Here is a 12,835-nt window from a genome sequence, read left to right on the forward strand (position 1 = left end):
TCCAGATACAGCATGCTTGCACCGTTCACCGTGCTTGCTCTCCCCCTGCGACTCAAAGAGATAGACTGAGAAGGAAAGAAAGAAAGAAAGAAAGAAAGAAAGAGACAGAGAGACAAAGAAAGAGAGAGAGAGAAAGAGAGAGTTCACGAACAGTATCCAAGTCGATGCGAGGAGTCACCGTCGTCGGTCGCCAGTACGAAAGTAAGTTTCTTCTTCCAACGCGGTGCCTTTGTTACGAGTATCGATCTATCTCGTCTCTCTCCAAGATACCAGGTTGAAAGAGAGAGAAAGAGAAACAGGGGAAAGAGAGAGAGAGAAAAAATAAAAAGAGATATAGAGTGATGGTTTGTTAAGTCGCGTCTTATGCCTTGACACGTACTACGTTGACAATCGACGTGACGAGAATACATTTTTTTCCTTGCTTTTCCTTACATCTCGTAATTACACGTTCATCGATAAGATCCCCTGTCTCCCTTCCTCCTCCTCCTCCTCCTCCTCCTCCTTTTTATCCTCCTCGTCTTAACTATCTCGTATGCATAATTTCATTGTTGTCTTACCACGGCGGTGTAGAAGAGAAACGAGGGAGAGTTATCTCTCGTCATCGATTTTTGCCCTAAAGGCTTTACGATCCATCATTACCATTTGTTCGCGATTCTTTCGGGTCCGCAGCATCCGCCGTTAAAAGTCATTAAAGAGGATTTAATCGAAGAGCTCCGGAGATATACGAGAGAACATAACAGCTCGTAAGAAGGAGAAACTTCTTCTTCCTTTATAATCGAACGTCGATGCGTTCCTCTCTTTCTCTCTCTCTCTCTCTCTCTCTCTCTCTCTCTCTCTCTCTCCCTCTTTCTTTCTTTCGCTTTCTAACTTATTCGCTCGTTGCATCGTCTCGATTCAACAAGAAAGCATCAAGTATCCAGCGCTTTTGAAAGGAAGGTCGGCCTCCACCTCCACCTCCTCCTTATCCTTCTTCTCCTCCTTTTCCTTCTCTTATTGAAGAGAGCTCGAGGCTCGTGCGCTCTCTCTCCAACACGCGCGCGCGCTCCTTCTATTCACGCGAGTGCTCGTATGCAAACAAGATGTTATCTTACGAGCAAAGCGTGGCTTTTCATCGTCTGCCCGAAGCAGCACACGGAAAGAGGGACCAAAAAAAAGAAATATATATATATGTGTGTGTGTATGTGTGTGTATATATATATATATACACATATATTTATAAAAAGAGAGAGATATAAAAAAGAGAGATAAAGAAAGAATTCCGTAGTGAAGATTTGGATGTCAGAGATTGGTCAGAAATTAGGGTAAGGTCAAGGAGAAATGACCTTACGATGTCCAATCGAGTCACTTGAAAACGTCCTCGTTGATATCCAATATGGAGAGGTTGCCCTACTTGCATTCGAACATTATTCTTCCTTATTTGGAGATGAATCTCTTCTCTCTTTCGATCATCTTATCTTTTTTTTCTTTTTATTCGTTCATTCATTTATTAATTTAAAAAATTTTTTTTTCTATTTTTTTTTTAATAAATTACATGCCTGTACCTTTTATGTATGTACTCGGTACATTGGTAGTATCGTAGTGTCTCACATTCGGAGATTGTTTCATCTTTTAATTAGTGTTTCTTCATTTTTTGTCAATTTTTGAATTATTCGAAAAAAATATTTGACGTCAAGATTATTGATTATTTCTTGCCGTATAATGAACTAGATTTTTCTATCATCTTTTTACTCTCTCTCTCTCTCTCTCTCTCTCTCTCTCCCTCTCTCTCTTTCTTTCTCTTTGTGTCATTTAAATAATCGAAATCAAAAACGAATAATCGGTCAATCAATCAGTCAAGCGAATCGTCCTTGTCACTTAGAGAATAATACGATACTCGTGCATGACTGTCTTAAATCCACTTGATCGTGTCAAAGAGTGAAGGTCAAAGAGTAAAGAAATATCCGTCGATGAACGGCGAATGAATCTCTGTTTTATTCGTGATCCTTTCGAAGAATAATAATACCAAGTAAATAAGTAATTCCATCGCTATAGAAAGTGAAAAGAAGATGAGAGAAAGGAGGAAAGTAAAATGCGTACCAGGTGATTAGAATGATAAAAAAAAAAAGGAAGAAAAAAAGGAGAAAGAGAGAGAAAAGAAAAGAAAAGATAGAAGAAAAAAAGAGAAAGGAGCGGGGAGAAGAGCCTTTCGTTTCTAAATACTTTCCCGTGGGACCTCCGCGTGGCATTCCACGGCTGTGTATAAACGGTCGACACAGTCCGCGGCCGGTACCCTCCGAAGAGAAGTAGTAAATTATCACCATAATAACCCCATGGAAGAGGATTGGATTTCTCACACAGACTCCCTTGGCAGCTCCCTCTTCCTCCTCCTTCTTCTCCTCCTACAACTACGTTAAGGGTGAAAGAGGAAGGGAAGACTCTCTCTCTCTCTCTCTCTCTCTCTTTCTTCTCTCTCTCTCTCTCTCTCTCTCTCTCTTTTCTTCTCTCTCTGTTTTTCTCTTTCATGGTCGGCACCGTTTACGCCATTCGCGGTGTTTACACGCAGCCGGCGGTTTTATGGGAATGTTAATGGGTGACATTCCACCCTCTGTAGATACTGAAGGAGATGGTGGAGGAAGGGAGAAGGCAAAAGGCTGGAAAGTCGGGGGCCCATCTTGCGATAGTCGTCATTTCATGGTGAGTTTATTCCACGACCACCACCGATTACCCAGCGGGCTCCCGCGAACCCGACTCCTTTCTTTCTTCTTCCTTCCAACCGAGAGAAACGAACAGTATATACTTCTCTTTCTCTCTCTTTCTCTCTCTTTCTCTCTCTTTCTCTCTATCTATCTCTCTCTCTCTTTCTCTCGAAAACGTACTCTTTAATCGACGCACGCTGCTCATCCGAATCGCGATATTACGTGCACCGATTGCGAACAACTCTTGATTGTACGTTCTCCTTTTTTTCTCCTTTTTCTTGTTCTTTTTCTTTCTCTTTTTCTTTTACTTTTCCACGCTTTTAGCGCCAACTTAACGAGACTACCACGCCCGGGATTCACCGAGGAGAAACGTGCGCGTGCGAGGAAACCGTATCACAGTATCGTTGGAACGGATTCCGACACGCACGAACGATCAACATTCTTTTTTTTCTTATATATACTTATATTTTTTTCTCTCTCAGTTTAACTAAGAAAATGTCCACTTAAGTATATGTGTGTGTGTGTGTGTGTATTATATCTTGAAGCCTTGAAATTTCGTTCCACTTCGATAATTAATTCTAATCAATCTACTAGATGAAAAATAGCATGATTTATTTTTGCACAACGAATTCTACGAACGAACGAATAGTAGTAATCGATTGGTAGTCGATCGTGAAAAAAAGAGACATAAGGAAGAAAAAATTACATACACAGCATTATACACGCACATTCATTACATTTATCCAGATTACTTTTAATGGGGGAAAAAAAAACAGAAACAAAAAATATAAAAAAGGGGACAAAAACATTAAAAAAAGAAAAGAGAACTCATGAAAGTGCTTGGGAATCGCCTAATTAGCACGATATAATAATTTACGCTGGTTCGATTTAGCCGGGCGAAGAAAATGCCGATCGGGCGTACGAATACTCGCTCGAGAAAGAGAAAGAGAAAGAGAAAGAGAAAGAGAAAGAGAAAGAAAGATAAAGATAGATAGATAGATAGAAAGGGAGGGAGAAAGGGAGGGTAGAAGAGAGGGAGGAAGGAGGGAGGCAAAGGTTAATTAAAATTTACTGTAATGCATTATCGCGTGTAAAAACTCGACTCCAGATGCGGCCGAGCGTCTTCCGCACACGTGGAATCTCTCTCTCTCTCTCTCTCTCTCTCTCTCTCTCTCTCTCTCTCTCTTTCTATTGCTCTCTCATCCTGCTCTCTCGCATGTCCGATCAAGGTCGATCTTTTCGCACGGCCGTTCCTGGCCGAGGCCCACTATATACACGCGCATACATCCACGCACACAAACACATGTAGATATATGTAGGTATACCTATACACGTTTCGAGATAAAGTTCAATTACATCGGTCTTTCTCCCTCGTTGCATATCCCGAGCACGGATGGGCCGCGTATCGAGCGTGCGTTAAACGTAAGCGATGGTACGTAAGCACGCGTGCTCGGGGATGCAGAACGGATTTAAGGGCCCTACTAGCTCGCTCGCTCTTTCTCTCTCTTCTCTCTCTTCTCTCTCTTCTCTCTCTTCTCTCTCTCTCTCTCTCTCTCTCTCTCTCTCTCTGTCTCGCTCGCTCTCTCGCGCGAACGAACGAGCGAGCAGACTATGAAGCAATTATACGGTTCCGCGAATCCTAAGCGCGATTGTCAACGGCCTCGTAACTCCTTCCTCTCTTGTGCGCATAGAAAACCCCACCAACCATGCGCTCTCAGCCCCCTTTTTCTTTACGATACCACCGCTGCACCTTCGTCTTTACTATCCGCTCGCTATTTCACTTTCTTTTCATTTCTTTTTCCCCTTTTTTCCTTTTTTCTTTACTTTACCTTACTTTACTTTACTTTACTTTACTTTACTTTACTTTATTTTACTTTGTTTTGCTAAGTCTCTTTATTACCGGTAATGTCGGTATCTTTAGAAATAGGATGAGAGGGAGGAAGAGAGAGAAACAGAGGAAGAGGGAGAGAGAGATAGAGGGAATGTGTTTATTGTATCTCGGGTGGTCGCTTCTTCTCTACCTGTGCATATTTATAACCTTTTATCTATAATAATTCTGCTTGTATTTTGGAGATGATACGTATGAGATATTAATGATTTGAATCTAAATGTAAATTTGGGAACATAAAAGGAACGAGTTATTTATTTCAGTTTGAGATACAATAATAAAATAAATAATTCATAGAAAATAACGTATTATTAATATACATTAGTATTTAAACATTTGCGAGGTGAGAATGACGTCAACCTGGATCGAGATAGATTTATCAAACAAGAAAAAAGAAAAAAAAAAAGAAAAGAAAAAGAAAAAGAGACTTGTGCGAATGTTTCTCTGACCTCGATCACAAAGTCAGACATATGTAACTCTTGTAAAAGAGTTTATCTCGTATTATCATTATCATATTCTCTAGTATACCGAACAAACGTCCTTCGTGTCCTTTCTTATGTAGTTAACAACTACGCTTATGTTAGAGAACGTCTAGAAAGCGAAACACGTGCAGGAAATACGAATCTCTGTGGATTCCAGCTTGGCGCGGTAACACATATCAGCAACGTTCTTTCGTCTTGCATTTTAGAGTCGTTCCTTGGGAACGTTCTTCAGTTTGCTGGCACCATTCTAAGAAATCTCCCCAAGCCCAGTTGACTCGCTTTTACTAGACGAGATCGCTCGCCACGATTTCCTTCGTATTTTCCCGCTTTTTTCTTTGCCTTTATCTCTACCCCTACCACTACCCCTACCTTTACCCTTTCTCCTGCCTCTATCCCTGCCTCTGTCCTCTTCTCCCTGTCCACCCCCCTCATCGTAGCATGGCGAGTCCGGTTTCGCCTACCTACATCGTTCTTGTTTATGCTCTAGAATAGCTTACACTTTATTCCTCTATGCAACTTTCTATCTCTCTCTCTCTCTCTCTCTCTCTCTCTGTCTCTCTTTCTTTTTCTGTCCTTCTATTTTTCTTCCTTCTTATGAAATAACAAAGTCAGTGGGCAAACTATGCAGAAAATGACGCGTCTGAGAATATCAAGGCGAGAATCAGCAAAATGGCTCTCTCCTTTGTCGTCGTAGAGTTGACATAAAAAGAAAATGGAAGAGAGAGAGAGAGAAAAAGAGAGAAAGAGACAGAGAGAGAGAAAGAAAGAGAGAGAGGGTAGAAATATTCCATCTAGACTTTTATCTTTCCTCGAATCAAGCGTTTCCGTTATCTTTCCAAGAGTAGTATTTGCGACCAAGAGAGAGAAAGAAAGAAACAAAAAGAGAGACAGAGAAAGAAAAAGAAAGAGAGAGAGAGAGAGAAAGAAAGAAAGAAAGAAAGAGAAAGACGTACAGAAAGAAGAGACTAGCACAGTCAGGACTTCAGGACTCTTTTCGTGGCAACGCAGTATCCACTTCCATCTCGTTTCTTCCGTCGTTGTAATTGCGAGCTCACTCGCGGATCCCCGAGTTGGCCACGCCAAGCCTGAGTCGAGCCACACCGTAAGAGATGAGTTATATCACCAACGCGCTAGCTCGCACGGTGGGCCTCTCTGATGGGGTCCCGCTTACTACACACCGAGGTGAGACTCTTCGCCTCTCGTCCTGACACTCTCTTTCTCTCTCTCTCTCTCTCTCTTTCTTTCTCTTTCTTTCTTTCTCTTTCTCTGTCTCTTTCTCTGTCTCTGTCTCTGTCTCTGTCTCTGTCTCTCTTTATCTTATTCCCTCTCGCGTGCGGACCACAAGCCGGCTGCACGTTCAAGCAACGAGCTTTATTCGCCAAACTTGCGCATAGCTTTCCCATCTTGAATACCCATACCGCGAACAAATTATCCCAAGACCTTCCCACTATTTTATGAATTCTAAATACCTACCGTATTCGCCGAGATACATTGTGCGCGCTTATAAACGCTGACGACCTGCCTCGTGCAAGAAACAACCTGGTAGTACGAGTTCAAAACTTTCGTTCAGATCAATGTTTCACTAAAAAATTATCTATCTTTTTCGAAGGAATATATATATATATATATATATATATATATATTCATATGTATGTAGATGAATAGATATTTCTTAGGAAAATAAAAATCTTTATATAAAAAACTCGATAACGATGGTGAGTATCATTCGTATCCTTTTTCAAACCTTTAACAAACGTAATTAAATATATCGTCAAACATTTTTTCCTCTTATTCTTATTATATCTTACACGTTGAAAGAATAGAGATAGATAACGATGTAAGAAAAGAAACGTTACAGGGAACGATAAAAAGAAACATTCGTATCACAATCGTATTATGATCTGGTGTTCTATACGAGAAGAGACGTATCTATATAACTTATATACATATATATATATACATATGTATATATATATATATTCTTTATGCAGCGAGCAATGCTATCTACGCTCCTTACATAATGCTCGTTCGAGCATAACGAGAACAAAGGACGTATTGTCAGGGACGAATTGTGCTCGGGTTAATGTGCAGTCAGTAAGTTGGTCAAGTCGATTTGCGAGCCGGTGTCCGTAATGATCTGCGGTCCAGCTAAGCTTCTATCGTCGCCTTCCCTCCCTCTCCTTGTCTCCCTCCCCCATAGCCACCCCTAAACCCCCTCTTCATCCTCTTCCTTCCTTCTGAACCATGCGCCAGCGTATTTATAAATATTCATGTAGACATGTAGACACTTCAAGGACTCTCCTCCGAGTCCATTTTGCATCGTGACGTCAAGGACGGACGTACCGCACGTCCATTAAATGCGATTCGATTTATCGATGCTACGACGATACGAGGAAGTACGAGCACGAATTCTTTTGAATTTTATTGTAGGAAGCTTCGTTGTTCTCTTGACAGAAACGTTGGTCTAAAGGAATAGAATTTCTGATGGATCGTGAAAAGATGGATCATTCCAATTGTAAAACTTTTTTAGAAAAGAACATTATCTACATTGATCTTGTTATTTTTATGTAAGTTACTTCGAAGTAACGTTTAACTCTTCGTTTTGTAATCATATATCTTCGTACCAAGCCATTACGTATAGTTATAATTATAAGTTAATATGTACGGTTTTCAATTAATTAAAAGTGATGCTACTAATCGTAAATTTTTTTTATTTTTTCATAATATTTCAAAACGTCTTTAGCAATAAACGATTATCTTATAAAAATAATGTATTCATATTATGTTAAAATTCACAGAATTTCTTTAGAGTTGTTTAGTCAACTTAAATAAAATTAAAGAAAAAAGATATATATATACATTTATATATATATTATATATAATGTATATGTGTCGTCGTCGTCGATGTAATCGATGCGCTCGCTCTCGCAACTTGTGCACGCAGCATCGTTCGAGCGCAATAATCTGCGGGAGGTTGGCCGGAAGCGAATAGAAAAAATTCTTTAACGCGCTCGATCTATCGATAACGACTAGCTAATGTTCTAATTACGAGCAACGCGCCTTCTATCGTTGTTAAACGTCCTTACAGATTATCCGGTGATTTTCACCTGCTATTTAAAGATTTTCTACCTATCCTCTTCACGCGTTTTTCTTCATCTTTGTTTTTTAAATAATATTAATAATAGTAATGATTGTAATAATAATAATAATAATAATAATAATAATAATAATAATAATAATAATAATAGCAACAATAATAATCACGTACGTACAACATATATATAGCTATAGTATACGTGTAATACATTTTCAACCCTTCGAGTAGTACGAGATACTATATGTATACAAAAGTACTAGTTATTTTTTATCTCTAAATACGAAAAAAGAAAGTTACAAATCCCAGTGATGATCGAAGAGTTAATCGGAGCACGAAGCTCGTTCTATTTCCCCCTCTACCCGCCCCCTATTCCTTTTTCCTATCTTTTTTCTTCGCAATGTTTTTCGAATCGAACGATCTAGTCACGACGATCCAGTTACCTTTTCCAATCGAGCTGGAATTTGATCCTTGATTATAAATAGCAGCACACTGGGCGAGAGTGAAGGTACGGACAACGGCAAGACACCACGCACTTTACCCGACCTGCAGATAACCGATACAACTCGCACGCAGTGGTTTAACAAGCGGGTCAGTGTTTTTCGCTCTAGTTGTGTTGATATGTATAATCTTGGTAATTATATACCACCACCACTACCACCACCATCACCACCATCACCACCATCACCACCACCACCACCACCACCACCACCACGTGAAGATTTAACCCAAGTCTCTACCGCGGCCCACGGAATGAGCTACCCACATTTTACCGCGCGCCCCAATCAAATCTGATTGGCACTGACTATTATTTATCTTGTTGAAAAAGATTATTCGATGGTTTACGCCTACGTGAGCTCGTACGTGTCCGAATGTGGTTCTCTTCCAAGCTCGGAGGGTACCTACATACGTATCTACCTACCTACCTACGTACTACATCGATGAGAGCGAAAATTGCGTTTGCCTTCTTACAAAGATAAAAACCCAACGGATAATTATTATTCCAACGAAACAGGATCCTGGTTATCTTCATCCTCTACTTCTATCATCGTCGTATTCTTTGTGTTTTTCCTCGGTAATATAGTATAAATAATTCCACTGAAGAATGAAGATATTCTCTATGAAAACAGACGAGATCATTTCGAAGCTTTTATCAAACGCGTCTCGACAAATATCATTTTATAAGATTTTATTTTATTTAAACACAATTAGATATGATGAATATCTCGATTATTAACGTTCACTGATCGAACAAGTGGCATTTGAAAGTACTTTTGTCTCCCTTTCTGTTTTTTTTTCTTTCTTGAGATCCTTTACGATCATACATGCATTCACCGAGGTATAATACGATCAACTAAAACAAACAAGATCATCGAAGCTTCTATCAAACTTCTCTCTTAAAAAGCTTCGATAAAATTTGACCTTCAAAGTATTTGTATAATCAGATTTGAAAAAATCGATCGAAGAGAAAAGAAATGACAAATTTCTCAATTATTCATCAAACAGATTGCATTGCAAATACTTCTCTCTATCTTTTTCTTAAGATCCTGTACGATCTCGTACGTTCACTGAGATACATATGTCCAATAGTTAAAACAAGATCATTGAAGCTTTTATTGGATGTCTTTGATAAATCAAAGTATTTATCGATCGTATTTATTCAATCGGATCTGAAAAAACTGAATCGAAAAAGAAAGAGATGACGAATATCTCGATTGTTAACGTTCATTCATCAAACAAGTGGCATTGAAAGTATTTCTCTCTCTCTCTCTCTCTCTCTCTCTCTCTTTTTTCTTTTTCTTTCTTGAGATCCTTTATGGTCATACATTCACCGAGATATATCCAGCAGTACCCCGCAGAGCACGACGATGCATCGGGTGCACTCTCCTAGCAAAGGACTCGCCGTCGAATCCATCGTGCTAACGACTTCATCGACTTGACGGCGCAAGTGGAAGAAGGAGAAGAGGAAGAAGTGGAAACTGAATGCGTATAGTTGTACGACTAAGCATGCATCTAAAGAAACGAGTGGGAAGCGTGTGAAAGAGGAAAGCTGTCGATTATATAACTGGCTATTACTTCTTAAAGACATACGGAAAACACTTATACTTGATAATTAAACTACATGGACTAGATATATAATACATATATAATATTAATAAATAGTATAATATATATAATATATATATATATATATAATATATGTAATATTGATAATATATAATTAATAATATTAAATGCATGGAGCAAATCGACGATATTTTCTTTTCCGCTAAAACACATTTACTTACAATTTAATTAATTAATTCGACATTTATTTAATTACATTTAATTTGTATTTTTAATTTGTATTTTGTTAAGTTACCTCAATCGTTTATCCAGAAGCAATTAGATATAATCAGTGTATTTGTGTGAAAAAGTTAAAGCCAGCAATTCTTTCTCGTCTACGCGTCTCTAACAATACTAACGTAAGATGTTAGATCATCGTCTATTAGCTAGATTATTTTAAAATAAATATGAATCATCACGATGACGATTATTAAACTGTTATTTTCAACGCTAGATAAATCATTGACAAAATTCGAATATTACAACGTCCGAATGATGAAAATAACAAAAGAACCAAATCGTTTTAACAGGATATAGGTAGTTCAATGTCTCTGGACTATCAAAATCGTGCCGCTTCGTCAACTGAACGTAAATCATTTTCTACGAAGGACTACTTTTTTCATTCTTTTTTTTTTTTTATTCTTTTTTTCGACTAGTTTCATCGTGCGTTACTGTTGGACCAAGGACTATAGAACATACATTCATACATATCCCAAGCGATAAGGAAGCTTACCCGGTGAGAGCAACGATATAGTATAAATATAAACGCATAAGCGGCAAGGTCGTAAACGCCTTGGTCAGATCACTCCCTGTGCTTACCAGCAAAGAGAGGTAGATCTAGTCGAGGATGTAATTTCAATTTATGAGATTGTTTACCGTTCCAAACCACTCACCTCTCTCTCTCTCTCTCTCCCTCTCTCTCTCTCTCTCTCTCCCTCTCTCTCTCTCTCTCTTTCTCTTTCTCTTTCTTCGTCTATCTTTTTCTCCGTTTTTCTTGCACACGGTCAGCTCAGAAAGATCTCACACGGTCTGTCCTCTCACGATCTATCGCGTTAATGACTTCATTAAACTGAACGCCACTTCGATTGAGGATCGATCGAAGCGAACGTGTAAGTACCCCTACATTTCTAAGTACCAGTGCATGTGTAAGTGCGTGTGTTTTTGTCGTTTGATAAGAGATCTCAAGAGGGAAACGAGTCCAGTCCGATCGACGAAAACAAAGTCGTTTTATATAGGATGAATCGATAATTAATTTGTCATAGATAAAATGAATTTTCATTAAAATTTCTTCCTTTTCTTTTTTATCCTTTTTTCCTTCCTTATTACTTTTCTCTATTCTTCTATACTTTTCCTTTTCTTTTTTGTCTTTTTGTTCTTCTTATTTTTATAAATAACAATATCTTAATCAAGCGATTTCGATTTATAATACGAAATATTTCGAAGTTTTCTTTTTCTCTTTTTTCAAATCAATAAATGAATGTTTTACTCTATATGGCAATTTATATGTATGTAATTGTCTTACATAACTACCTTCTACTCGTTAAGAACGAGTTTTGATTATGACATTCTCTTAAGAGAAAGTCATACGTTCGTATTAAAATTATCTTGTCTTAAATTAAGACACCTCTTTTTCTTTTTCCTTTTTCCCTCATGGCCAATCATTAAAGGAAAGATATGTAACGATTGGGAAGAAATATTAACGGATATGATACCTCGTTTACATCTTAACGAGGAATCCGTTTTCCTTCGCACCATCCTTTTGATTTATTATTTGTCGAAAAAGAAATCATACGATTACCGTTGCAAATGCCATCCCTCTTATTCGAGACGAACGCATAATCTCTTGTGCATGAGAAATCTCTGATTTTCCCACGAAATTATTCTCACTCTGTCTCTCTCTCTCTCTCTCTCTCTCTCTCTCTCTCTCTCTCTCTCTCTCTCTCTTCTCTTAGCAATTCTCAGCAACAGCAACAGCAACAGCAGCAATGATGGTTACTCGGTCGCATCCCGACTTTTGTTGGGCCTTAAGGGGGGCCTTCTTCTTCTTCTTCTTCTTCTTCTTCTTCTTCTTCTTCTTCTTCTACTACTACTACTACTACTACTTCTTCTTCTTCTTCTTCTTCTTCTTTCCTCTCCTCTCTCGCACACTATCGGAAATATAATTGGCGCTTTGCAAATCCATTAACCGGGCCCGGTGTGGCAGGTGGCGTTGCCACGGTGTATTACCGCCGGCGGGGCCCTCGCGTACACTAATTCATAGTTTCATGCTTTCCACTGCTTAAAGACTTAATGGAGGCCGCGCACGCATAGCCACGAGAGATAGAGAAAGAGAGAAAGAGAGAAAAAGAGAAAAAGAGAGAAAGAAAGAGAGAGAGAGAGAGAGAGAGAGAGAGAAAGAAAAAGAGAGAAAGAAAGAAAGAAAGTGAGAGAAAGAGAGAGAGAGAGAGAGTTGCCCATTCGCCGTTCTTTGACGTATATACTCGCCAGCGAGTGGATCGCTCAGCTTCCGTTTCACGAGATCGAAAGTGTTATGTCGTTCCTACACGAAGGATATATCTTGTAATCTTGCGTTTCGCTCGATTATAAAGGA

The 12,835-nt window shown here is 38.9% G+C and overlaps 1 protein-coding gene across 4 annotated transcripts in view; it reads left to right on the forward strand.

Moving 5' to 3' along the window:
* LOC127071064 (uncharacterized) overlaps positions 1-12,835 on the forward strand; it is a 107,854-nt gene that overhangs the window by 67,247 nt on the left and 27,772 nt on the right. The gene's annotated exons all lie outside the window — the stretch shown is intronic.

The sequence above is a fragment of the Vespula vulgaris genome, chromosome 1 (assembly GCF_905475345.1).
Source record: "Vespula vulgaris chromosome 1, iyVesVulg1.1, whole genome shotgun sequence".
In the NCBI taxonomy this organism is placed as follows: domain Eukaryota; kingdom Metazoa; phylum Arthropoda; class Insecta; order Hymenoptera; family Vespidae; genus Vespula; species Vespula vulgaris.